Source organism: Thrips palmi, unplaced genomic scaffold (assembly GCF_012932325.1).
Source record: "Thrips palmi isolate BJ-2018 unplaced genomic scaffold, TpBJ-2018v1 HiC_scaffold_8, whole genome shotgun sequence".
NCBI classification, from domain to species: domain Eukaryota; kingdom Metazoa; phylum Arthropoda; class Insecta; order Thysanoptera; family Thripidae; genus Thrips; species Thrips palmi.
The window spans coordinates 13,015,920-13,041,724 of NW_023144635.1; the positions used below are offsets into that span (position 1 = coordinate 13,015,920).

Genomic DNA, 25,805 nt, shown 5'->3' on the forward strand with positions numbered 1-25,805 from the left:
GTCCTTATTTCCCCCAACACGATTTTGTTTCAAATCTTGTTTAGTATCGTTTGAAATATTCAAAACATCTTTTGAATCAGTTATTAGCATGTTAGGTTGGCAGCATTACCTCCCAATTTCTCATACCTGGGCCCGCGGCTCTAAAACGGGACAAAGCAAATAGCAATAAAACAAAAAAAAGAGCAGAAGGTTTGGAAATGAGATCGGCCTTAGTTTTTCAACATTCTAGAATGATTAAACCCCTTTTGGGTACAACAAAGCGAAATATGGAGAATGGGTGAAATGATTTGTTTCGTTCCCCTCCCCCCCCCCCCCTTGGGGGGAATCTCCTTCAGGTCAGTGCACTTTGACAAGCATTGTAAAAGGATGTTTTTATTTTACCTTTTGTTTTGGGGCTTCTTTTTGTTAAATTTTCTATGAAAAAAATCCTCTTTTTTTTTAATTTTCTTTTTTTTGAAAATTTTTTCGGAATCCCAATCCCTGTGAAAAGCACAACTTTATTTTTGATGGAAATAAATTTATTAATTCCTAAGATTTTGAAATATAAATGGGTAATAGAATCATTTTGGGGTGATATTAAAGGGGGATTTTGAAGATTTTTAACCCCCAAAAGTTTTGACTAAGGGATAGTATTGGTTAAGGAGCGATCCTTCACTTTATTTGAATAAAAATGTTCAAAGAAAAAATGCAAAACTGAGTAAGATAAATTGTTGGTCATTAACCTTGTAGTTTGCATTGGATCTATTGCGATTCACTGGATTTGACAAAAATTGGTCCCGTAACTGGTTCAGATCAGCCAAACCCCAAACTGATCTCTTAATATTAACTGTGATAACAATTCCAATCAATATTGTTAAATTACTGGTTACAATGAAAGAATGACAAAATTTTCTTAATATTACTAAAAAATTGGAATTCATTAGTTTAGAAAAAAGAGATATCGAATAGTGACCCAACATACGAGTACCAAATTTAAACGATTCAATGCTGGCAATTGAATTTACTCGACTGAAGGATTCCATGGTGTGGCATCAGGGAATTTGGGGAGACAGAGGGTGCTTCATGAAGACAAATAGGAAATGTTTCAGAATTGAGTCTAGATGGGTTTTTGAGATTTCAGTGTACTAGTCACAAAAAATACATTTATTCAATGCCAAAACCCACACTTCACTAGAGCTAGCAATTTGGGGGGAAACTTTCCAATTGAGATTTTTTTCTTTCCCTGGGTTTTCATGCGCTGACTTCAATTTTGACTTCTAAAATGTCCCCAGACCCAAAATTAACCGATTTTGGGCAAATTTTTTTAAAATTTAATTGACATTGATTCTTGCAGTTTTTTTAGTGCTGTTTAGAAAACCATTTCCCTTTTTAACACCAGCCCTATTTTTCACCCCAAGGTCATTTTGGCCCAAAAATTCCCAAGTGAGTTTTAATTTTTCCGGGAGTTTTTGGTGTGCTGAACTCAAAATGACTTCCAAATTTTCCCAGCTCACACTTACCAATTTTGCCCAAATTTTGGCCAAAAATTTTTAAATTTGATTTTGCTTGTTTCCAGCATTTTTTGGGTCTGATACGAAAACATTCCTTTTTGACTCCAGATTTAAATTTTTTATCCAAAATGGGGCTTTTTGGACCAAAATTTTAAAATCGAGTTTTATATTGTTTCCTGGAGTTTTTGGTGTGCTTAACTAAAAAATGACTTCCAAATTTTTCCCAGACTCACGCTTTACCAAATTTTGCCCAATTTTGGTCCAAAATTTATAAATTGAGTTTGACGTTGATTTTAACAGATCTTTGTGTGCTTATAACGAAAATCACTTTCATTTATACCCCAGACTTACTCTTCACTTAATTTGAGCCCATGAGTTGCACATTTCGTCTACTCAAGCAAAGCCCGAAGTGCATCAACTATGTCAATTCGCATCGCTCAGCCACACTACGCGCCCAGACTAAACGGCGCGTACCCCTAGTTAGTATTTTTGACATCACCATGTTTCCAGAGATTTCTTCTTCTAACGCTTTCAACTGGAAAACTGTGTGCTGAAGTCTATGTCTTTAATGGGGCCCAGGGGTAGTTGAGTGGGTTTTGAAGGCATTTTCCCAGTAAGCTGGTTTATCCGTGACTGAGGTGAGGAGACCCTGCTCCTTGAGATGAAAAACCCGCAAAGAGGAGTGCACCCACATGAGAGCAGCATTCCCCCAAACCAGCCATGCAGGTGCAATGCCCGGGTTTTCCCACAATCCCAGCCTTGTAGAGAAAAACCCAGGACTGCCTATGTTCTTTTCTGTTTTTGTATGACGGGAGTCACCTACAAAAATGAAAATAAAAGGGATCAATAGAAACCACATCAGAATAAGGTGGGCAAAACAAAGACAAGGTGAATGAATGGGTACTTACGTTGCCTCTAACGATGCAATAGTCGCCTATTCGGCGTAACTCCAGCCCACTAATTTTGTCACTGGCTACAAAGTTTTCGGAAAGCATAGACTTATTGGCAGAAAACTGTTTTAGCGTGTAAAAACGTAAAAACTAGTTTTCTCCACAAGATATTACTGAATGTGATTGAAGGTTATCGGAGGGGCACCACTTATCACTTGAAAAGACAGTTTTCAAGAAGTATGGATCTACTCCTCTGGTGCACTTCACTTTCAAGTCATAATGGTGCTTTACGGCACTTTACAATTTACCATAATACTCCGATTTTAACATTCTGATACACGTTTCTTAATGCAAACAAACTAACTCATCCCTCCATTCAACAACCAACACCGACAAATTTACAAAGCTAAATTGATGTGTCATGCGCTGATCGTTACATGAATTGTCCTTTGACGATTATCCTGCAAACTATTTACAATTAAACTAAATTAAACTTAACCTAAATTATTTGAAAATTACTGGTTGTTCCCCTTGCCGCCGGGCCTTCTGCTACCTAATATTGCCTGCGCCTCCTCACTGAAGACCCACGGCTGAGGGATTTTCCTTGCCTGCTCCTTGCTAAGCTCCCTCTTGGATATCCAACGCCCCATCTTAGACCACAAGAGCTTCTCATCGGGGCAGACGCACCGACTTGAATTGACGATTTTCTTGACTGCAGCTGAAAGGAAAAAAGAGATGTGTTAAACAAAGGTCGACACAGCATCATTGATTTGCATTCACTGCGTGGGAACACTTATGTTCCAAAGCCTTAAGCAAATTAGGGTAGGCCTTCGCTAAACCTATTTTGTTGTAGGAGGGGTCAATAACATCATTTCCCTTGACTCTCGCCCCCCACAGGTTCAGCGAGAACCCACACTCAGTGCTTATCACCTTGCCAAGTATGTGTCCACCTGTTGCATAGTAATTTGTGTCCCCCACACAGTTGCCTGCCAGATAGTTCACCTGCACAGAAAATTGCAAAGTGTTAATACAGGGGCTACTCATCGGGGTTCAGAAATCTATCTCTGTGCACGCCTTAGTCGCCGCCGCCGTGCACGTGTACAATTGCGTCTCCTAGCCTTCGGCGCCGCCTCGTAGTGTCCGTGGCCGCCGTGGCTGTGCCGTCACTAGTCGGCACGCGGAAGCAGCCCCGCGAAACGCGCGGTTCTGGCCGGCCAGCTGGGGGCGCCGCGCCGCGGGCACCTCGTCGTCGCCGAGGGCCTTCATGATCACGCTTCAAGCAGCCCGAGGCCGCGTTTGGACGCAAGAGGCCAAAGCGGTGGCGAGTCCTGGGACCGAGGGTGTCTAAAGGAGTGTCTACGGGTCTTGCATCCCCCCCCCCCCCCCACACACACACAGGACCAAATGAAAAATCTGCAGCAAGCGGGGAGAATCTTATTACGGCCGAAATGCCTCAAACAATTCAAGAATAGTACTTACCTCTGGATGCCGTTGGCGATGACCTCTGCCACCAGGCGACGAGGGCATTCCATGGCCGCCCTGATGATGGCCTCCCTTTCGCGGCGCACAGCCAGCGCCTCAGGGTCGGCAATGCATAGATGTTGGGTCGTTACGGCCATTCGGCCGCCGTCCGCGTCACTTTGGGCGCGTCCTGGGCAGTTCGGACGGCTCCGACACGTATACGCCCATCCGCTGTCCACCATAGGCGCCCCCACACGGTGGTATAGGTACCCGTCGTTGCAAGAGCAATAAAAAATTCGGCTGTTAGGCCTTTCCCCGGGCACGGACAAGGCACGGTGGCCGTCCATCGCTTGCTGCCGCTAGGGCGGCACACGAGACACTGGGGGCTGGAGGGGCTCCGTGCTTCCGAAAAAGGCGGGTGTCGATCCGGAAACAGAGGTTTCAACGAGCGTTCGGCGACGAGTTCGGGTATCTTCGGAAGCCAAAAAATGCTTCGGCTCGCAACACATGCCGACAGCCGCCGACAGCAGTGTCCGCTCGTTTGGTCTCTCTACCTCAGTGCCCGTACACATCTGCCATCTCCTGTGGTCGCTCCACAGATGCGCCTGCTGCGCTGGGTTACGTCGAGTGTGTTGAGCGCGGAGGGTGATGTCCCTCAAGCGGCGTCACGCGAGGCAATGTAGCCCGCTGCCTCGGGGCTCAAATGCCATCGCGGTTGGGGGGCGACGTTCGGTGGCGTCGGGGGGCGACGTTCGGTGGCGTCGGTCGGCGCGTCAGCCAAACGCTTAAAGTTGTGAGGGTGGGCTTCGACTGAAGTGGTGCGCCGGGTCGGGTGCAGGCGTCCAGGACTGCAGCTGCAAGAATAGAAACAAAACACAACAATTTAACTGCCTCTGATAGAATAACAGGAGGTCACGGGCAGGTATAATACGAACGCGTACCTTGTAGAACCCCGTGGAGAGAAGGGGACGCCTTGGCGAACCCTATCTTCCCACTGGGTGCTATGCAGTCCGGGGCGCGCACCCTTTGCCCGCACAAGTTCATATGTAGAAGGCGCAGTGCCCACTCATGAACTTGCCCCACACCACCTTCGGCAAAAGTCCCAACTCCCAAGTCCCAACGACATTTGTTTCGCTTTGGTTCATGATGAAATTCTATGTTTTGGAACAACTAAATTTTCACTCTTCTGATTGTTTCTGTACAACCATTTTTTAAGAGTGTAGTGTCCCACAATAAAGGCCTTACAAATACTTCTCCCTCTAGTTGGAGTCCCTCCTCTTTAGTAAGCCTAACCATTTTACTAATATAATATACTATATAACAGAAAAACAAAATAAACTCAACACAATAAATAACTAATACAGAACTGGGACTGACTCGCTGACTGGGACGGCGGACGGACGCTGTGCTTGTTGTTGCCTTTGTGCCTTTGTGTCGGTTTCCCGCCTCCTGTACCGTCGTCTGCACTATTTCTCGAGCTCTGACTGGCTGCGAGTCCGCGCGCTTCGCTGTGATTGGTTGCGAGTGTTCGCGGACTCGCGCTCGCAGCTCGCACTAGTTTTTGTTTTTGTTGTATTTTGGGGCAGATATATTTCAACAGCGGTTCAAACCAATAAAGGGCCGCCACACGGTGCACAGTTATCATCATTCAACCCAGTGCACAGTATACCCTGGCAAGTCCAAGGTGACAGGCATTCGCCACTCCACCGTTCCCATTACAATCTTCCGTAGTTTCCGGCACGACAGTGCCAGCGCCATTTTCTCGCTTGTGCCGCACTGCAATTAGCCGAATCACTTCTGGCGGCAGGGCCAGAAGTGAGAAAGCCTCATCGTGCTGGGCACCCTGGGCCGGGATCGTTGCCATGTCGTTGGAAGATTGAGTAGTGAGTGACGATAACCCGCGCACTAGGCTGCAGCGGAGGCCGGGCCCGGCCCGTCGCCTCCCCTCCACTGCACGTCACCCTACCGCTACTGCAACTGCAGCGGCGTAGGCGGCGTGCCCCCTGCCAACAGCGCATCGCTCTCGCACTCACGGGGCGGCCAGCCCGGGTGCAACAGAGAGCTGCCGTGGCGCGCAGCCCCGGGTGGGGCGGATTGGCCGACGAGAGGCTGCCCCATCCCTCCCATTGCGTCCAGCCGAGCGATTCAGGGGACCCATAAGCGCGCCAAAAGTCATCCTCGCGCGTTTGTTCGCCAGTGTGATACGGCCTTAAAGTTGTGAGGGTGGGCTTCGACTGAAGTGGTGCGCCGGGTCGGGTGCAGGCGTCCAGGACTGCAGCTGCAAGAATAGAAATAAAACACATCAATTTAACTGCCTCTGATAGAATAACAGGAGGTTACGGGCAGGTATAATACGAACGCGTACCTTGTAGAACCCCGTGGAGAGAAGGGGACGCCTTGGCGAACCCTATCTTCCCACTGGGTGCTATGCAGTCCGGGGCGCGCACCCTTTGCCCGCACAAGTTCATATGTAGAAGGCGCAGTGCCCACTCATGAACTTGCCCCACACCACCTTCGGCAAAAGTCCCAACTCCGCCCCGACCGCGACGCCACCGCCGTCACCATCGACCGCCGCAGCGCGGTGCGCAGCTCCTGCGGTCCGGCGGTCGCTGCCCTCTCCGCCAACATGAGGGCGTCCGGATCCGCCGCAGGCAGCCCAAGTGCCTGCGAAGGGTCCGCCTCCGCGCTCATCTGCCGGACGGTGGTGTTGATCTCCTGGACCGCCCTGCCGAGGTTGCCGAGCCTCTTGTTGATGCGCTTCAGCGCTTGGCAAATCTGCTGCAGCGACACTGAAACACGCGAATGAAATGAGATTAGTGTGCTGTGAAACTGACGTGGTCACACCGACGTGCTGTGCGCCCAATGAAACTTACACACGTCCAACGGTTGCATCTCCTCGACTAGGATTGGCTGCACTTGTCGTTCCTGATTCTCGACAGCCAAGGGCTGTGGTAGGTCATGCAGCTGCATGGCGTGCTGTTCCAGGAGCTGCTGTCGCTGCCGCTCAAGGTGCTCTTGTTGCTCGAGTAGGACTGGATGCACTTGTCGTTCCTGATTGTCGTCGATCCCTCCAGACAAATCTTTTAAGAAAGCTGACTAAGGAGCGGGCATACTGATAGTAAGCTTGATTTGAAAGTGTAAGCCCACCCCTATTTTGACTCATAGTGAAGTCTGAAACAACACTGGCCACTGCATCAGAACCATTAGTAAATAGGGCAGGGTCTAAGCGGGGCTCCACAGAGCGCCGCCTTTTATCCCCCTTCACTATGCTACCTGCAGCATAGTACAAGGACTTTTCCTCTGAATTAGCTAAAGTGCCAATTAAACTGGGATTACTAGGAATGGATGAGAGGACTTCTTCTGACAGTTTGGAAATCATGGCTGAAACCATACTATTGGTAATATTATGCAAGAAGAAGTAAATAAAGTGTCCAGCCCCTCGTTCAGTTTGGTTCAAAATCAGAAACTACGATGATTTGCAAGTTTCTAGTTCATAAAAGTTATTAATTCACTTATTCTTTGAGAAGAGATGCTTGTGTCTGCGAAAACTGGACGGCTGTCAGTCATGTAAACACACACTTATCTGCTGTGGAGGATTGGAGACTTTGGGGGTGCTTTTATTATCACAGGTAAATTCTCTGCTTCCCAACAACATACATTTATGAATATAACTATGCTTTTGTTTATATTTCAATTCTTTCTTCAATAAAAATGTTAGGTTAGGTTTCTTAGAGTTTCATTTAATAACCGTTTGACTACGCCAAATTTTGGCGATACTTATGTGTATCGCCGTTTTGAAGGCAATACTTTTCCGTAAGGCCGTTTTTTGGCGTTACTCAATTGTATCGCCAAAAACGGTACCAAAAGTATTGCCTTTGAATTTGCAGTGAACTGGTGTTTAGGATACAGCTCCAGTTGCTGGTGCTGCGGAGGAGACAGCAGTTGCTGGTGGTTCTGACGCGGCACCAACTGACGCAGCTGATGTCACAGCTGGTCCAGCTGATGTGAGATTGGCTGGAGGAGCAGGGGTCCCAGCACTGCAAATGCAAAGGCGATACTGAAGTACATTTTTTGGCGCCAACAAACGGCATTACGAAAAAGTATTGCCCTCAGAACTGCGATACATGGAAGTATCGCCAAAATTTGGCGATACTTTTGGGTATTGCCAAAACCGCGGCATGAAACTAAGGGCTTGTCCCCTTGATTTGTTCAACTATTAATGCCAAATCGTGGCAATAATCCGAAGTATCGCCAAATTTGGCGATACTTTTGTGTATCGCCGTTTAAAAGGCAATACTTTTCCGTAAGGCCGTTTATTGGCGATACTCAATTGTATCGCCAAAAAAGGTACTAAAAGTATTGCCTTTAGATTTGCAGTGGGCAAAGTTGGCTGGAATTCCAATACCAAAGTAACCTTGCCTTGGATGGTGCAGGGCGTTCGCAGGCATTTGCGTTTGCGTGATTTGCATGGGCATACATACTTTAAAGTAAGGCCATGTCTTCCTGTCGTTGCCCGACACACCATTATGAACTATTATTTTTTTTGTAGGTTTTTTAGGCCATTTAATTTGGACTGGCACTGGCCACCACTGATTTTACGTAATATTTCATTCTGGGCTGCTGCGGCAGCAGCCACCTTCTCCCACACTTTTAAGTGGGAGCTCTTCCCTGCCTTGAAGTCATCAAGGAACTCCTCACAGGTAGAGAGCAGAAGAAGTACACACTCAGATGGCCAAGTAAACGATGTGCTTGGGGAATCCACGTTAGGATTTTGAGGTGGCCCTGCCACCAGTTCATCATGGTCTGCAAAAGTCAGAGGAGATTACATAGACATGGTTGTGATGCAGGAATCGTGCATTCAATACATGACCTCAATAATACAAAAGAAATTCATACCGTTCACTGCGGTCTTCCTCTCCTTGTCTCTTATAAACAGTTGATTCAGGAACGCTTCGTCTAACAAGAGGAAAAGCATATTTAGCATGTGTTTTGAATTCGGGACGCTTATACTCGTAGTTTAAATAGAAAACAACCCAATTTTTTCTGATGATGGAATGGACTCATGAACATTTTCACAGCCAGTATAAACTAGGGGTACGCGCCGTTTTGTTTGGGCGCGTAGTAGGCGAGCGATGCGTCTGTATTCTTGTAGAAGATGGCGAAGAATATATGCAAAGTAAGGCCAATACAGGGTCAATGTGAAACTCAATTTTAAAAGTTTGGTCACAAATTGGTAAATTTTGGGGAAAGTAAAGGTCTGGGATGAAATTGGAAGTCATTTTCGTGATCAGCACACCAAAAACTGCAGGAAACTATGTAAAACTCGATGTAAAAATTTTGGTCCGAAATTGGTAAATATTTGGAAAAGTAAAGGTCTGAGATGAAATTGGAAGTCATTTTCGTGATCAGCGCACCAAAAACTGCAGGAAACATTGTAAAACTTGATGTAAAAATTTTGGTCCGAAATTGGTAAATATTTGGAAAAGTAAAGGTCTGAGGTGAAATTGGAAGTCATTTTCGTGATCAGCACACCAAAAACTGCAGGAAACTATGTAAAGCTCGATGTAAAAATTTTGGTCCGAAATTGGTAAATATTTGGAAAAGTAAAGGTCTGAGGTGAAATTGGAAGTCATTTTCGTGATCAGCACACCAAAAACTGCAGGAAACTATGTAAAACTCGATGTAAAAATTTTGGTCCGAAATTGGTAAATATTTGGAAAAGTAAAGGTCTGAGATGAAATTGGAAGTCATTTTCGTGCAGCACACCAAAAACTGCAGGAAACTACCTATGTAAAACTCGATGTAAAAATTTTGGTCCGAAATTGGTAAATATTTGGAAAAGTAAAGGTCTGGGATGAAATTGGAAGTCATTTTTGTGATCAGCACACCAAATACTGCAGGAAGCAATGAAACACCGAGGAAATTTTGGTCCTAAATCATGTATGTAATTCTAGTTGAAAGTATGGGTCTTCAGTTGTTAGGTTTTTTAAGAGCGTTTCCTGTTCATGGTGTCGTACCATGAACCCTGACCCTGTTACTCAGTCGAGTAACATTTAACAGCCAGCATTGAATTGCTTAATACGATTCACAAATACTTCAATTACCATTCGATATCTCCTTGTTACTGAACTTATGAATACGCAATGTTATTAGTAATACCTATAAAGCCTTGCTCCCTTTTAGTTTAAACATGGTTTAAACTAGTGGATTAAACTATTTTGATTTATCTGCATTAATTAAAAAGAGACATATTTACAGGCAGGCTGATTTCAACTGCTTTACGGAGAAGACCTTCTGTCAGATCCAATGAATCGTTTCATAGAATCCAATGTCGAGGCCACTTATTGCTAAACGCAAGTTTATCTTATTCATAATGATAGTCGTGGTGTGTTATTTAATCTTTGAAACAGTTTAACAAAAGTATTTACCTAACATTCTGAGTAAATTAAAAAAAAAAGCCAACTCAAACCATGACCAACACAAATTACCAGTTGTCGCAGACAATGTATGATTAAGTTAAAAGAATCGTCTCATGAAATCATATGACCAAGTCAGTGAATCGTCTCATTGAATCTGATGTCAATGTCAAACCTTGAATGCGCTACGCTACACTCACTCATCATATGGTTTTCTTTAAGGTTAGTACTATAGTAAACTCACAGCATTGCAATGAAGCCTTTTCCCAGAATCAGTGCCAAGAGTCAGCAAAGACTATTTATTTTGGCAAGATTAGCATCTGGTTTGTACTCATAGAATGTATTAATATATTTTCTAAGTGTTATTGAGCAAAGCAAACAACTGAAAAATATAGTGTCTGAGAATATAAATGGAAATACACTCACAAAGGTTAAAAAGACCAAATCATTCTTGCAATTATCAAACACACTCCACTGACTAAAACATTTCCCCTGTAGTGGGGGAGGGGAGAGGGTGGACGGACGGACGAAACGCGTAATAATTGTCACTTTCATTTTCCGTATTTCACTGAGTTGACTCTCCGGAGGGGTTTCAATCATTCTAAAATATCGAAAAACTATGACCGTACTCACTTCTAAGCCCTTCTGCTCTTTAGTTTGTTTTATTTGCCAATGTTTTGCCAGGTCCCGTATTTGAGAGTCGCGGCCGCAAGTATGAAAAATTGCTACGAGCTGCCAACCACTGCCAACCTAACCACGCTAAGAACCTAATTCAAAAAGATGTTTTGAATATTTCAAACAATAGTAATCGTGAATATAAGATAAACTCCCCCTGGGGGAGATTTAGGAGCCTTCCGGTGCGAAATTTTGAAACTATTTGTGCGGTAGTTGCTGAGAAACGTGAGTGAGTTACGGACAGACAGACAGACAGACGCACGACCAGTCACTTTTTGGTACCCCCAAACACGGCATGGGCTCGCTATCGCTCGCCAATTACTTCATACATTAACTTGCGGAATTCAAGAGGATCACTAAGGGGCACATATGAACAATTTTCGTCGGTGATGGTCTGGTAAGCCAGCCAGCAGACATGGGCTCCACAGTTGATTGAGTCGGTTTGTGGCGGTAGATTAACAGATTCAATTTTCCATCCAGACAAATGGGGTTTCACTGTTTTTAAAATGGAAAGTAAATTGCTAATGAAAATATGAGATTTGCCCTTCAGTGCCTGTTGGAGAGGATCATAGAATTCAATTACATTACTTTGAATTATAACTAGGCACCAGTGAACACGATTAAAATTAAAAGGGCAAATTAAAATTTCTTTTTCAGAGGTTACTTTTTACATTAGTCGGGATACTTTATTGCCCTTCAGAATGGACAGGGCAGGAAGGGGCTGTCAGGCACTTATCATGCTCTTCACCTTAATCTTCTGACTTTTCCTGAGGTCCTGCGGTGGAAGGATTTTGGGAGGTCTCTTCTGGGTTGGGGAAAGAGTCCTGTAGGTTTTTAGGGCACGCCTCAGCAGTGTTCTTTAAAACATAATACACTTCATCATAGTAGTCTGGTTTTTTTAATTGACTACCTCTAGAGTTCTTTGGCCCAGCAGCAGCTATAACTCTCAGCGTCTCCGACTCCGTGTTTTTCCACTTTTGCTGGCACACTTTCCAGCCTTCCCTGTTGAAAGAGTAGCCCAGTTTTCCCATTCCTGTTGCAATTTCGACGTAAACTGCCTTTTTCGTCGTTCTCTTGTCCTTTAGTTTGTCCTGGACCTTTTCGGACTTGATGAGGCCAATCAGAGCATCTTGAGTTTGGAGATCCTGGCTGCTCGGTTTACCTGAATTTTTTACCCAGATCTCTGAATTAGAGGACGTTGAGGTGGAAGCACCTGCTTGCATTCCACTTGCTCTGAAAAGGTGAAACCGCAGTCTCTGCAGTGGGCTTAACTACGGCTGGCTGCTCACATAGCAGGGCCAGAGTAGCACTTAAACTCTCCGGCGCCACTTTGAACATAGTTTCGGCAGAAATAAAATGAAGACATCCATAGAATTACGATGAAAGAGCTTTAAGGATGTAAACAAGGGAACCTAACCCTTATCAACTTACTGATAATATATTAGAGACAAGAATAAAACACTTAAACATGAGTTATAATACCATTATTGAACACATGTTTCTTGTTTTACTTCTCTAAACACAACCGATTCATAATTAGCTGCTTTGCTCGTTCTTTGCGAGTAAGTCCAAACTTGTACAACAAAAGTAGTTAGGAAACAGACAGACATTGAAATAAATCTAAGTATAAATTTAAACTAACTAGGAACACAATAACATTGATGAAAATAATACAAAACTTAATGAAACAGTACTTCTTGAACAAATATCGACCTTCCTAGTAGGGACAGAGGCAAAGCAATTTTGAGCATTTAGTTCTCTTACTACTGATATGTCACTACTACTGTGTCACTGACAAACAAATGGTATTCCATTGACATTATCACTGCTGTAGACTAAACAGGATTCGTGAAGCCATTGTTCACAACTGGAGCAGCATGTCCATGTCTTCAAAAGATCATGATCATCACTGTAGTTTACACCACAACTACCACATTGCTCCAACGCAAAGCATGACCTTTTAAGACACTTGCTCACTATTAATTGGTAAATATATTTTTTGCCCACTATTAATTGGTAAATGTATTTTCTAACTTCATAGGTGGAAGGAAAGAAAAGGCATGAATCAACTGATTGAAGATCAAATTGACAAATTACACTAACATTAAGAAATAAGAGAATGAATTTGTGCTCACCTTTTAAAAAAAGTATCAATTGACCTAGGTGGTTAAGAGAAAGTTTATTTACAAGTGTTTCATGTTGGGTCAAATATTAACATTCACTTTTTACATTTACATTTCAAAACGTAGAAGAAACCATCTCAATATTTTAAAACGCCATCTCAGTCACCTTCTAGCACTAGACTGTCTCTCGAAGGGGTTTTACAGCAGTCCCTTCCCCAGCAGTTGCCGCCCGCCATGTTGCAGAAGCGGCCGGCTATCCTACATGAGCACCTACTGTTTGGCGCACAACCCGCCACGCACCCACAAGATAGTCGAGTACGCAAATCGGGTGGCACCATGAACCCGCGGTACGGCACTGGCACTAGCGTGCAGTCCCCAGAGTCCCAGCCCCACGCCGTGGGGTCGATGTCATCGTTCCCAAGCCATTGCTGCACTTGCAAATAGGCCCGGTAACTGTGCTGCCGGCACGCCGTGGCAGTGGGCGCCAGGCTCTCCGGCTTGAATTGGAGGGCAGCTACCCCGCACGGTTCTGCAAGAACTTCGTGGTTATTTGATGGACGCGCAAGTCATCCAACGAACGCGCCTTGAAGCCTCGCGGATACAGCGCGAGCACTAGCTTCTCTCCGCTCGCGGCCACGGCGTGGGGCTGCTGTCACTATAGCTGAAAAAAGACATAATAATGCAGAATTACCCAGTCCCAAAAAACCATGGAGCACATGGGGTCCCATGGATGACTTCCCACGAGACGATGATCTTTCACCATGGAAATTTAGGAAAACACCACGAGCACTCTTACACCACGGCATGGGGCGGCATGGGGCGACAAATAATTCCGTGGTGAAAGAACCACCATGGTGTCTATCGTCATGGTGAAGCATGGCTTCCCCATGGTGGCGCTCGCGCCATGGTAACGTGCTCTTGCCCGTGCGTTGAAGTCTCCAGAGATTATTCAGAATCCCTCTGCAACTTGAAAACTACTTGAGATAGAGTGACGGCGACCGCTCCATCGTGTTCAGCATCGAATTTATACGTGGGTGAAGAGATTAGATGAACGCCTCGTGTCTCTTCGCTTGACTTTGTGACAAGGCACTTGGCACGCCATGTGTACGAGGGATGTCATGGGACCAGTACACCATGCAAACCAGACACCATGGAATTTTCTCATGGTAAAAGGGGCCAAAAATGAGGGGTGTTTTGGACACCATGGGATTTTGCTTCCCATGCAATCCCATGATGTCCCATGCACCATGGGACCCTCCATGGTTTTTTAGGACTGGGTAGTAACTGCCTGTGACATTATTCGATTCTGTTTCCCAGTGTGCCGACTTACCCCCAATGGCCGTCAGGCCCAACGCCGGCAGCGACACTGCCGCGGGTACAAATGTAATTCCTATGAGGCATCCAGTCGATACAGCGCCAACCAACGCCAGCGCAGTAATCTCAATCTCCCTCTCCTGAAGCAGCGCGGCGGCCCCAGCCCCAGCGTCGCCAGCGGCAGCAGATGGAATCGCCGGGGGTTCTCCTCTGGCAGAGGCGTTTTGCATTAGAGTGATTCAATACAAGTCTCTATGCCAGTCAGGCTCCTCTAAAACTTACGACGAATTCCTGTTGGCGTTCATGTTGCACGGAAGTAATTGGCCGAGCCTAAAAACTGATTGTACAGCAACTCTGACCTCTGGAGAATTATAATGCACAGTACAGTGTCGTCCACCCACCGGCCGGTCGTCTGGCTGGCAAACTCGGTGATAGCAATGTCAATCCGAATCCGGGTACGAAAGAATGACAATTTTACGAACTGAGACCAGCAGACGGCAGACGACGCCACGCCAGTAGACGCTCAAAACTAGCTATATTTAAAAACCCTAATGATTTTTGAGCAAAACTTTCTGTTTTTAGACAGGGTTTTGTATTATTTACAAGATTCGATCAATTTCTTTGGCGTCGGCTGCTCCAGACTCAGTTCGCGAGAGAACGTTTTCGAGTCCTTTACCCGGCAGTGGACAGTGCCGGGAACGTTTTTATGCTCTGTGGCAGTGACCGTGGACGACGTGACGGACGACGGACGGACACGCACGATAGAATTCGTGGATTTTGTGTCCGGTTGCTCTCATTTAAGAGCAGAAGTTCTCTTGGGCTTTTATCGTGCGAGAACCATGATCTGGAGCTCTCGGTGTCTTGGCAGGGAACCTGTCTTCGAGGAAGGTCACACTTCTCTCCACAATAATTATTCTGGGCTTCGTCAAGTCCACCAGTCTGAAGCCTTTCTTCTCATCATCATAGCCCACAAATATGCATTCTTTACTTCTGTCTCCCAATTTCTTACTTATGTCTCTAGGTACATGGACACAAGCACAGCAGCCAAATATTTTTAGATTTTTTAGGTTTGGCTTATCTCCAGTCCAGGCCTGATAAGGGACCATCCCTTGAACAGCCCTGGTGCACACAAAATCTATGTGTGTACTCAGTACACACATAGATTTTGTGTGTGGGGCTAAGATTTTTTAGGTACACAGCAGTTTTTAGAGCTTCCCCCAGAAACTGTGTGTGAGCCCTGCCTCTTTCAGCAGTGCCCTTGTCTTTTCAAGCAGTGTGCGGTTTGCCCTCTCTGCTACTCCATTTTGCTCCGGAGTGTGGGGCACAGAGAATTGCCTCAGAATTCCCTCCTGCCTGCAATATTGATTGAAGTTATTCCCACAGTATTCTCCACCGTTGTCAGATCTCAGAATTTTTATGCGTTTTCCAGTTTGGTTTTCCACGACTGCTTTATACTGTTTAAATTTCTCAAGGACCTCCTTTTCCGTCTTGTTTTTCAGTAGTCCAACTACTGTGAATCTGCTTTTGTCATCTATGAAGGTAACAAAATACCTATGATTTTCCCATGTGCTTATGTCTGTCACTTCACACACATCTGAGTGTACGATTTCCAGCAAGTTTTTAGCCCTCTTGGCTCCGTCTCCAGGAAACGATGCTCTGGTCTGTTTAGATTTTAGACATGATTCGCAGGATCTGAGCGAGGATTCAGAACTGTCACTCATGCCATCAGCCAATCCATTTCCGAGACATTTTAAGCCTTCAAAACTCAGATGGCCCAACCTCTTGTGCCAGGTATCAATGCAATTTGGATTAACACTTGTTTTTAGAGCCACATTATTTTCTCTCAATTTTAAATTTAATTTGTATGTCCCACAGCTTTCCAAAGCCTTGATAAGAGGCTCACCATTAATAGTTACTTGGTCTTTTGTATATATACCACAGTAGTCATCTATAAAGACTGAGACTAGACTTTTGGACTCACTACTGACAGATAAGAGATTGGAGGACAGCCCTGGCACATAAGTGACATTCTGTATCTCGGACAGTCCCGAGTCATTATTTTCAATTTTTAAATCTCCGACTCCTTCAGTGTACAGTGTTTGATCCCCTGCACACTCAACTGCCGTCTTCGTTGTCAATTAGTAGTTGTGGAGATACTTGGGGTCGTTTATAATTGTTTTAAAAGCACCACTATCAATATAAATTTCAGTAGAGTTTTTATTATCGCTAGTTACAGCCATCTCACCACCGTCTTTCGCCATCTTCAACACCCAGTTCCCAGGCCCCTGACCATCAGGTTTGTCACCGTCTCCCCGTCTGCTGTCATTCCGTCTGCCATCATTCCGTCTGCTGTTTTTGGCCTCGGTTTTTCAGAGTTATTTCTCATCCGGCACGTAACGCCCTTTTAAAGTGTGAAAGGATACATGTTTGAAAGAACAGTCTTCAGACTTGTGGTGGTCCACCTTCTTATCAGCACCATTATTGCACAGAGTCCGTCGCGCAGGTTTCAGCTTGGAGCTGGGCCCATAACCTGTTGTAGTCTAGGTTGAGCAGAGTTCTAATTATCCGATTTTTGGGTAATGTTGAGGGATAGAAGGGCAGGAGCAAAGAAAGTCACACACGGTGAAGTCTGGACAGGAAGTGTAGCATTTATGCTTTTTTTTACTGGAGCTGGAGTCATGACACTTGCAGTATGAGAATTAGCTAATGAGACTAATTACACAGTATGAGGGATATATTCAGCGGGAGCTTTAAAGTACAGTATGGGTATATAACAAGTAATAAATGTGAGGATTACAGCATTTACAACAACATCTCTCCTGAAGGGCGTCCCAAATTGCCTTAGCTTCATCCAGCCCTTTTACCAGCTCGAATGCGCTTTTCCCCATTCTCATAGTCAGTTCACCGGCACACATCCCCTCCTTCCTTCGTAAGCCTTAAATCTCTTCCTCTTTCCTCTTCTTGGTGGCATCGCTGTCGTCCGGAGCGACAGCATGCTCACCTACCAACTCGGACAATTTCTTTTCAATAAAGATGGCCAAATCTTTGCTTTTCAGAAATCCTGCAGCTCTAGTCATCATACCCCTCTCCATTAAACATGAGTAACTCCTGAAGAGAGGCCTCCATTTTAACGTTTTGTCTAGATGCTTGGGAGCGCGTCTTATGTACAGCACTGCACGACCCAAGTCTTACCAACGCTTAGAAGCAGGTCTTATCAGTCGCCTGAACTAAGTCTTACATGAACTCTTACCAACGCTTAGAAGCAGGTCTTATCCAGTCGCCCGAACTAAGTCTTACATGAACTCAGCGCTTAGGCACAGGTTTATCAATCGCCTGTACTAAGTCTTCCTGTCGTTGCCTGACACACCATTTTGATCTTTTATTTTCTTGTATGTTTTTTTGAGGCCATTTAATTTGGACTGGAACTGGCCACCACCTTCTCCCACACTTTTTGGCCCGTCCCGTTTATTTTTCGTAAAAAAAATGACGGAGGGACGGGCATATAGTATGATCCTTGCTGTGCGTCCGTTCGTTCGTTCGTTCGTCCGTCCGTCCGTCCGTCCGTCCGAGGACTTCCCGTGGTCCGATCTTGACCAAATTTGGTATGCAGCCTCCTTGGGTGACCCTAAGAACCACCCGGTGGCAGCAAATCCGGTCCGAGCCCCGGGGGCGCTGCTGCAGGTGCACCATGGTCTACATGGGGTCGAGGGGGATCTCGGCAACGGATGCAGCTAGGAGGGCATGTAGGGGTATTTTTGGAATCGGGGCGACGAGAGAAAACCAATGGTACCAGTTTCGAGCGAATCAGAGAAGTTCGGACCCGGGTTCAAATCCCAGCGGGGTATTTTTGGAACATTCTTTTTATTCGAGTTTTTGCATTGTTTCTGATATATTTGAGGTTGCTGATGACGAAAACGACATTTATTGAAACCCCAGACTCAGGTTTAATTCCCGTAAGGGTCAAACATAGGCAAAATTCGTACGTTTCTTAATGTAACACGGGACGGGCCAAAGTTGCCGATGTATATCGCCACTTTTCCTGTTATTTGTGGGAGCTCTTCCCTGACGTAAAGTCACCAAGGAACTCCTCATAAGTAGAGAGCAGAAGAAGGACACACCCAGATGGGCAAATAAACGATGTGCTTGGGGAATCCACGTTAGGATTTTGAGATGGCCCTGCCACCAATTCATCATGGTCTGCAAAAGTCAGAGGAGATAACATAGACATGGTTGTGATGCAGGAATCGTGCATTCAATACATGACCTCAATAATACAAAAGAAATTCATACCGTTCACTGCGGTCTTCCTCTCCTTGTCTCTTATAAACAGATGATTCAGGAACGCTTCGTCTAACAAGAGGAAAAGCATATTTAGCATGTGTTTTGAATTCGAGACGCTAATGCTCGTAGTTTAAATAGAAAACAACCCATTTTTTTCTGATGATGGAATGGACTCATGAACATTTTCACAGCCAGTATAAATTACTTCATACATTAACTTGCGGAATTCAAGAGGATCACTAAGGGGCACATATGAACAATTTTCGTCGGTGATGGTCTGGTAAGCCAGCCAGCAGACATGGGCTCTACAGTTGATTGAGTCGGTTTGTGGCGGTAGATTAACAGTTTCAACTTTCCATCCAGACAAATGGGGTTTCACTGTTCTTAAAGTGGAAAGTAAATTGCCAATGAAAATATGAGATTTGCCCTTCAGTGGCTGTTGGAGAGGATCATAGAATTAAATGACGTTACTTTGAATTATAACTAGGCACCAGTAAACACGATTAAAATTAACAGGGCAAATTAAAATTTCTTTTTCAGAGGTTACTTTCTCCATAAGTCTGGATACTTTATTGCCCTTCAGAATGGACAGGGCAGGAAGGGGCTGTCAGGCACTTATCATCCTCTTCACCTTCATCTTCTGACTTTTCCTGAGGTCCTGCGGTGGAAGGATTTTGGGAGGTCTCTTCTGGGTTGGGGAAAGAGTCCTGTAGGTTTTTAGGGCACGCCTTAGCAGTGTCCTTTAAAACATCATACACTTCATCATAGTAGTCTGGTTTTTTTTTTTTTAATTGACTACCTCCAGAGTTTTTTGGCCCAGCAGCAGCTATAACTCTCAGCGTCTCCGACTCCATATTTTTCCACTTTTGCTGGCAGACTTTCCAGTCCTCTCTGTCCCCGAAAGAGTAACCGAGTTTCCCCATTTCTGATTCAATTTCGACGTAAATTGCCTTCTTCGTCGTTCTCTTGTCCTTTATTGTGTCCTGGACCTTTTCGGACTTAATGAGGCCATTCAGAGCATCCCGAGCTTGGACATCCAGGCTGCTCGGTTTACCTGAAATTTTTACCCAGATATCTGAACTAGAGGACGTTGAGGTGGAAGCACCTGCTTGCATTCCACTTGCTCTGAACTTGAAGGTGAAACCGCAGTCTCTGCAGTGGGCTTAACTACGGCTGGCTGCTCACATAGCAGGGCCAGAGTAGCACTTAAACTCTCCGGCGCCACTTTGAACATAGTTTCGGCTGAAATAAAATGAAGACATCCATAGAATTACGATGAAAGAGCTTTAAGGATGTAAACAAGGGAACCTAACCCTTATCAACTTACTGATAATATATTAGAGACAAGAATAAAACACTTAAACATAAGTTATAATACCACTATTGAACACATGTTTCTTATTTTACTTCTCTAAACACAACCGATTCATAATTAGCTGCTTTGCTCGTTCTTTGCGAGTAAGTCCAAACTTGTACAACAAAAGTAGTTAGGAAACAGACAGACACTGAAATAAATCTAAGTATAAATTTACAATAACAAAGAACACAATAACATTGATGAAAATAATACAAAACTTAATGAAACAGTACTTCTTGAACAAATATCGACCTTCCTAGTAGGGACAGAGGCAAAGCAATTTTGAGCATTTAGTTCTCTTACTACTGATATGTCACTACTACTGTGTCACTGACAAACAAATGGTATTCCATTGACATTATCACTGCTGTAGACTAAACAGGATTCGTGAAGCCATTGTTCACAACTGGAGCAGCATGTCCATGTCTTCAAAAGATCATGATCATCACTGTAGTTTACACCACAACTACCACATTACTCCAACGCAAAGCATGACCTTTTAAGACACGTGCCCACTATTAATTGGTAAATATATTTTTTGCCCACTATTAATTGGTAAATGTATTTTCTAACTTCATAGGTGGAAGGAAAGAAAAGGCATGAATTGTTCCCTTGCTTGCCCTTATTATCGCAGTTAAGAGAGAATTATGGCTGTAGTGTCAATCTCTTTATAAACTGATATATAAGGGCAAGCAAGGGAACAATTTGTTGGTATATATTATGATTTAATTAATTCAAATTTTAAACGAAGGTGAGGAACATTAATTTTTCACTTCATTTGTGTACAAAGAGTCAAAAAAAAGCTGCATAAATAAGTTTTTTCACTCAATTGATCAAGAAGAAGTAACATTAAAGTTCTAATGAAACATTAGGTTTACATGATCAGTGATCACAAAACACAAAAATAGTCTATCAATAATTCAAGAAAAAACATTAGGTGTAAAATAAAAGATGTCGAGAAAGCTTTAGTCGGACCACCCCAACCCGAGTTCTTGGGAACACCAAAAAGTAGTCAATCATGTGCCTGGGATCCACTTTAGGCCACAATATTTTATCATGGGAAGCATCTTCATTGAAATTTAGGTCATACGAATCAAAATTCACTTCCCAAACCTTGTTTGATATGTTCCAAGTTCAAAATCTCCCGCCATATCAGTAGAACGCAAAGAGCCTAAAACTGGGTTAAGTGAAAGGCATTTTCACAATACCGGTGACTTAGATATTTGTACTGGAGAGTGATTTTAAAGTGACAAAGCGAAATAAGAAAGTGAAAATTGTGTTGGGGTTATAATAGTCGCCACGGACCTCTGGAGTAGTTCCAATAGCGCCCACCACGAGCAGATAGAGCGAGCGCGCTGAGCTTTGCCTTCGAATGCGAATGTCAGTTCCAGTTCCAGTACCAAACCCTCGTCGACCGAGTGCATCGGCCCAATCGGCCCTGTCCTGTCACCGAATGTGTCTGTGTCTGCATCACAACTTACTGAAACTCGGATCACTAGGCCAAGAGTTGGTGCATGAAGTGAACAAAGCCATTCTCTCATGGTTGGTGTGAAACCTATTCACCTGTCACCTTTTCACAAGTAAGTACGTCTGAGTGAATTCTAGTTAACTTACCCACGGCTGCTGTTACTATAGCTGAAAAAAGACATAATAATGCAGAATTAGTAACTGCCTGTGACATTATTCGATTCTGTTTCCCAGTGTGCCGACTTACCACCAATGGCCGTCAGGCCCAACGTTGGAAGTGATACTGCCGCGGGTACAATTAATATGCCTGCGAGGCAGCCAGCCGAAACAGCGCCGACCAACGCCAGCGCAGTTATTTCCCTCTCCTGGTGCAGCGCGGGCGCGGCGGCCCCAGCCGCGTCGCCAGCGGCAGATGCAGATGATGGAAGTGGATTCGGCCGCGCCGGGGTTTCTCCTCTGGCAGAGGCGTTTTGCATTAGAGTGATTCAAGACAAGTCTCTATGCCAGTCAGGCTCCTCTAAAACTTACGACGGATTCCTGTTGGAGTTCATGTTGCGTGGTCTTCAGAAGTCTTAGACTTCAGCTAGTTATACTGATTGGACAGCAACTCGGCATCCCGAGTTTGGAGATCCTGGCTGCTCGGTTTACCTGAATTTTTTACCCAGATCTCTGAATTAGAGGACGTTGAGGTGGAAGCACCTGCTTGCACTTCCACTTGCTCTGAAAAGGTAAAACCGCAGTCTCTGCAGTGGGCTTAACTACGGCTGGCTGCTCACATAGCAGGGCCAGAGTAGCACTTAAACTCTCCGGCGCCACTTCGAACATAGTTTCGGCTGAAATAAAATGAAGACATCCATAGAATTACGATGAAAGAGCTTTATGGATGTAAACAAGGGAACCTAACCCTTGATCAACTTACTGATAATATCATAGACCTCGAAGCCGTCATCGTCACGTACCTTTTTAACCAAACCAAGGTTTAACTTCAAGAAGTCCACTTGGAAGCTGGAGAAGGCGCCTGTGTCGTGCTTTTCTGTGTTGTCCGATATGATGACATATGGAAGCTTGACTATATCACCTCCTTTTTTTGCGTAGCACATGAAGGGATGAATAGTTGCTTGCTTATTACTGAAGTAATGACTTTGCGCACTCTCTTGGATTACATTAGGCGTGCCCCTATCCCGCGTAATTATTATGTACACACAGCGTGTCAATAGTAACAAGCCGCATTGGGGACACGCGGCGTGTATATAATATCGGTCATCAACTGATTGAAGAGCAAATGGACAAATTAAGGGACCACAGCTTATTCTACCTGTCTGCTTAGGTTTCTGAACAATTTTTATTTTCCACAATGAGCATGTGGGGAATATTTTCTTAAGGTCATCAACCATTTTAGGAAGAAGAGGAAGACAGATGGTAGTTAGAGGTGCCTGCATGGGATCATAGAATCTTATCTCACACTCTTTGATGAACACAGCAACAATGCACAAGTGATTACCAAAGTTAACAGGGCCGAAGATAATATTTTTGGTCCTTAGACCTTCACTGAACCTAGAAAGATAACCGACATTTGAAATCCTCCTTGATGCCTGGGAAGCATGATCTGAACTTAAAGAAAAAGTACTATCATATTTCTGGGACAATTTGAAAAAGAAAGCGTTAACAATAGTGCAATAAAACCAGCCACGCACAAATATTGGGTCCCTCCTCCTGAACATTTCTTCTTTCCCATCCAGCAGATGCTTTTCAAGAGACTTCAGGTGCACCAACGAAATTTTGTCCTGACCACAACGAAGGACCCAATCAAAGGGATCAGCCACGCAAGTGCTGGGCTGGGTGAAACGTGGATCGACATTGATCACCTGGTCAGCATCATTTTCGCTGTCAGAACTGTTCTCAATAAGGGTGCCTTTTTCTTAGCAGCAAGCACAGCTCGATCAACTTTGCGTTTTTTCTTTTGAGGTCTCTTAAAAGAAGAAACCTGAGATATTTGAGTTTTCAATTTGTCATTTGGAGCATAAGCTTCGTAGAAGGAACAGTAGAGACATCTTTTTTGTGTTTTGCTATGGAAGACTCTAAACCAAGGACAAGATCAGACAAAACTGCATCCACATGAATTGGGGAATGATCAGTCACAGCATTTTCTTGAGCGGCACTGACAAACTGCTGTAGAAGTGGTTAGAGAGGTTATTACCCCCTCATACTCCTGAGGAAGGGTCTAGATGAACCTGGTCAGAACGTCAAACTCAGACTTTCCGAACCTGCCTCCCTCAGCTCCCGCACTAAAGAGTCAAATTTTGTCACATAATCGTTAAACGAAATCTCTTGAGGTCGGTATTTTAGCAGATGGTACTTCTTGGACAGAAGCAAGTGAGTCCTCGCACTGACTCGCTTGTATCTCTCCTGAAGGGCGTCCCAAATTGCCTTAGCTTCATCCAGCCCTTTTACCAGCTCGAATGCGCTTTTCCCCATTCTCATAGTCAGTTCACCGGCACACATCCCCTCCTTCCTTCGCAAGTCTTTAATCTCTTCCTCCTGTGGGGCTCGGCCTCGTTCAAGACGGTGGCTTCCCTCCGCAGGGCCTCGCTCTTCTTCAGCTCGTCGAAGAGCTTGCACTTGCTCACCCCGTACAGCCGAGACACGGTGTCGCAGCCAGTCAGGGCGTGAGCCAGGGGCAGGCACGGCACCATCTCAAGGCCCAGGAACTCGCGGATCGCGGCAATATCGTGGCGCTTGCGCTTGCCATCTTGGCCAGGGCTCTCTACGTACAAATTGGAGGCGCTCTCCGCCCTCGCGACCAAGATGACAAGGATGTCAGTGTCCTTCGCGATGACAGTGACACGGCGCGCTGGCGACGGCAAACAGTCCATGGCGGCCTTCGCCACGTCCACGTCTGCGTCGGCCCTGGACTGGATTACCGCAACCCCGCCCTGCTGTAAATGCCCTTTTAACAGTTTCAGAAACTTGGCTTTGTTGGCCTTGTTCCCTAGAAAATATCTCTGATCGAATTCGACGAGGGTGTCCTCGTCGAATTCGATCTCAGGGCAGAGTTTTGGGCTGCTCGCCATTTCCCGCCGCCGGTGCTCCTCGGCCTTGGTACTCCAGCCGTCGAACACTACAATTATCCGGACTGCCGTGCCGAAGTGTGACCTGACGTACTTCAGAATCACCTCGAAAACATCCCAAAAAGTCACTCTGCGGCGCGGCGACTCGGGGCGCGGCCAGACCACGATATGCATCAAGTGGCCACCGTCTACAACAACTACTAACTCTTTGGGGTGCTGCTGGCTGCCAGGGGCAGCGCCGGCCGGGGAGGGGCCTGCCGGGGAGGGGCCGGCCGGGGCGGGCACATCACCGGGGGAAGTCCCAGCGCTGTCCGCAACGGCTTCCACGTCATCGACGTCTTCGTGGGCGTCGCTGACGGCGTCCTCGGCCGCGGCGGGGAGGTCTGATCCTGGGCACAACCTTAAAACCAACTCGTACCTGGCCGCTGAGCGCATGAGCCCGTGCTTGTCGAAAAGGGCTGGAGGCATGACGGCGTGCTCATACGCCATGTACTCCCTCAGCTTGCCCTGCTGCTTGCCGGGCTCCACTGTCAAGGCGCACCTCAGGGCCATACGGAGGTACTCGGCGCTGTTTAGCTGTTAAGCAAACAGCAGAGCGTTTTAAATCTAAACCGATACAGCCGCTGCGAGGAAATGATTACATGTGTTTTCGTGACACTCACCTCAGCGGCCGGCTTCTTCCTGAGGGCAGGCTGGTTCTCCGCTAGGGTGATAATGCGGTCCTTGCGGCTGGTGGAAAGTGCGGCGAAGTTCTCGCCGGCCATCTTGTCCAGGGCAGCCCGGCCCAGGCGCTTCGCGTCGTCACAGTTCACTCGACTACTGCCCGGGACTCCAGTTGAGATGTTGCGCATTCCGGGAAGCACGTCGAACGGGTTGTGCTTGTGCAGGTACTCCGTCAGCTTGTCGAGGTGCTCGGCGTCCGTGCTTATACGTGCGTCGCGCAGCTCCACGTGGAGGATGTCTTGTAGACGCCGAGAAAGTTCACTACAAACCTGTCTACCAAGTACACACTTACAAATGCGTGCTTGCAAGTACACACTTACAAACGCATGCTTGGCCAAGTACACACTTACAAATGCTTGCTTGCAAGTACACACTTACAAACGCATGCTTGACGCGTGGAGTTATACGGCGTCAAGCATGCGTTTGTAAGTGTGTACTTGCAAGCACGCATTTGTAAGCGTGTACTTAGTAGACAGTTAGGTTTGCAGTGTTCTCCACCTCGACCAGGACGTCGTGGACGGCGGCCCCGCCGGCCCACCA

At 45.6% G+C, this 25,805-nt stretch overlaps 1 protein-coding gene across 3 annotated transcripts in view; it reads right to left on the reverse strand.

The window, feature by feature from the left end:
• Window positions 1–25,805, reverse strand: part of LOC117652972 (cytochrome P450 6a2-like) — a 221,462-nt gene that overhangs the window by 31,745 nt on the left and 163,912 nt on the right. The gene's annotated exons all lie outside the window — the stretch shown is intronic.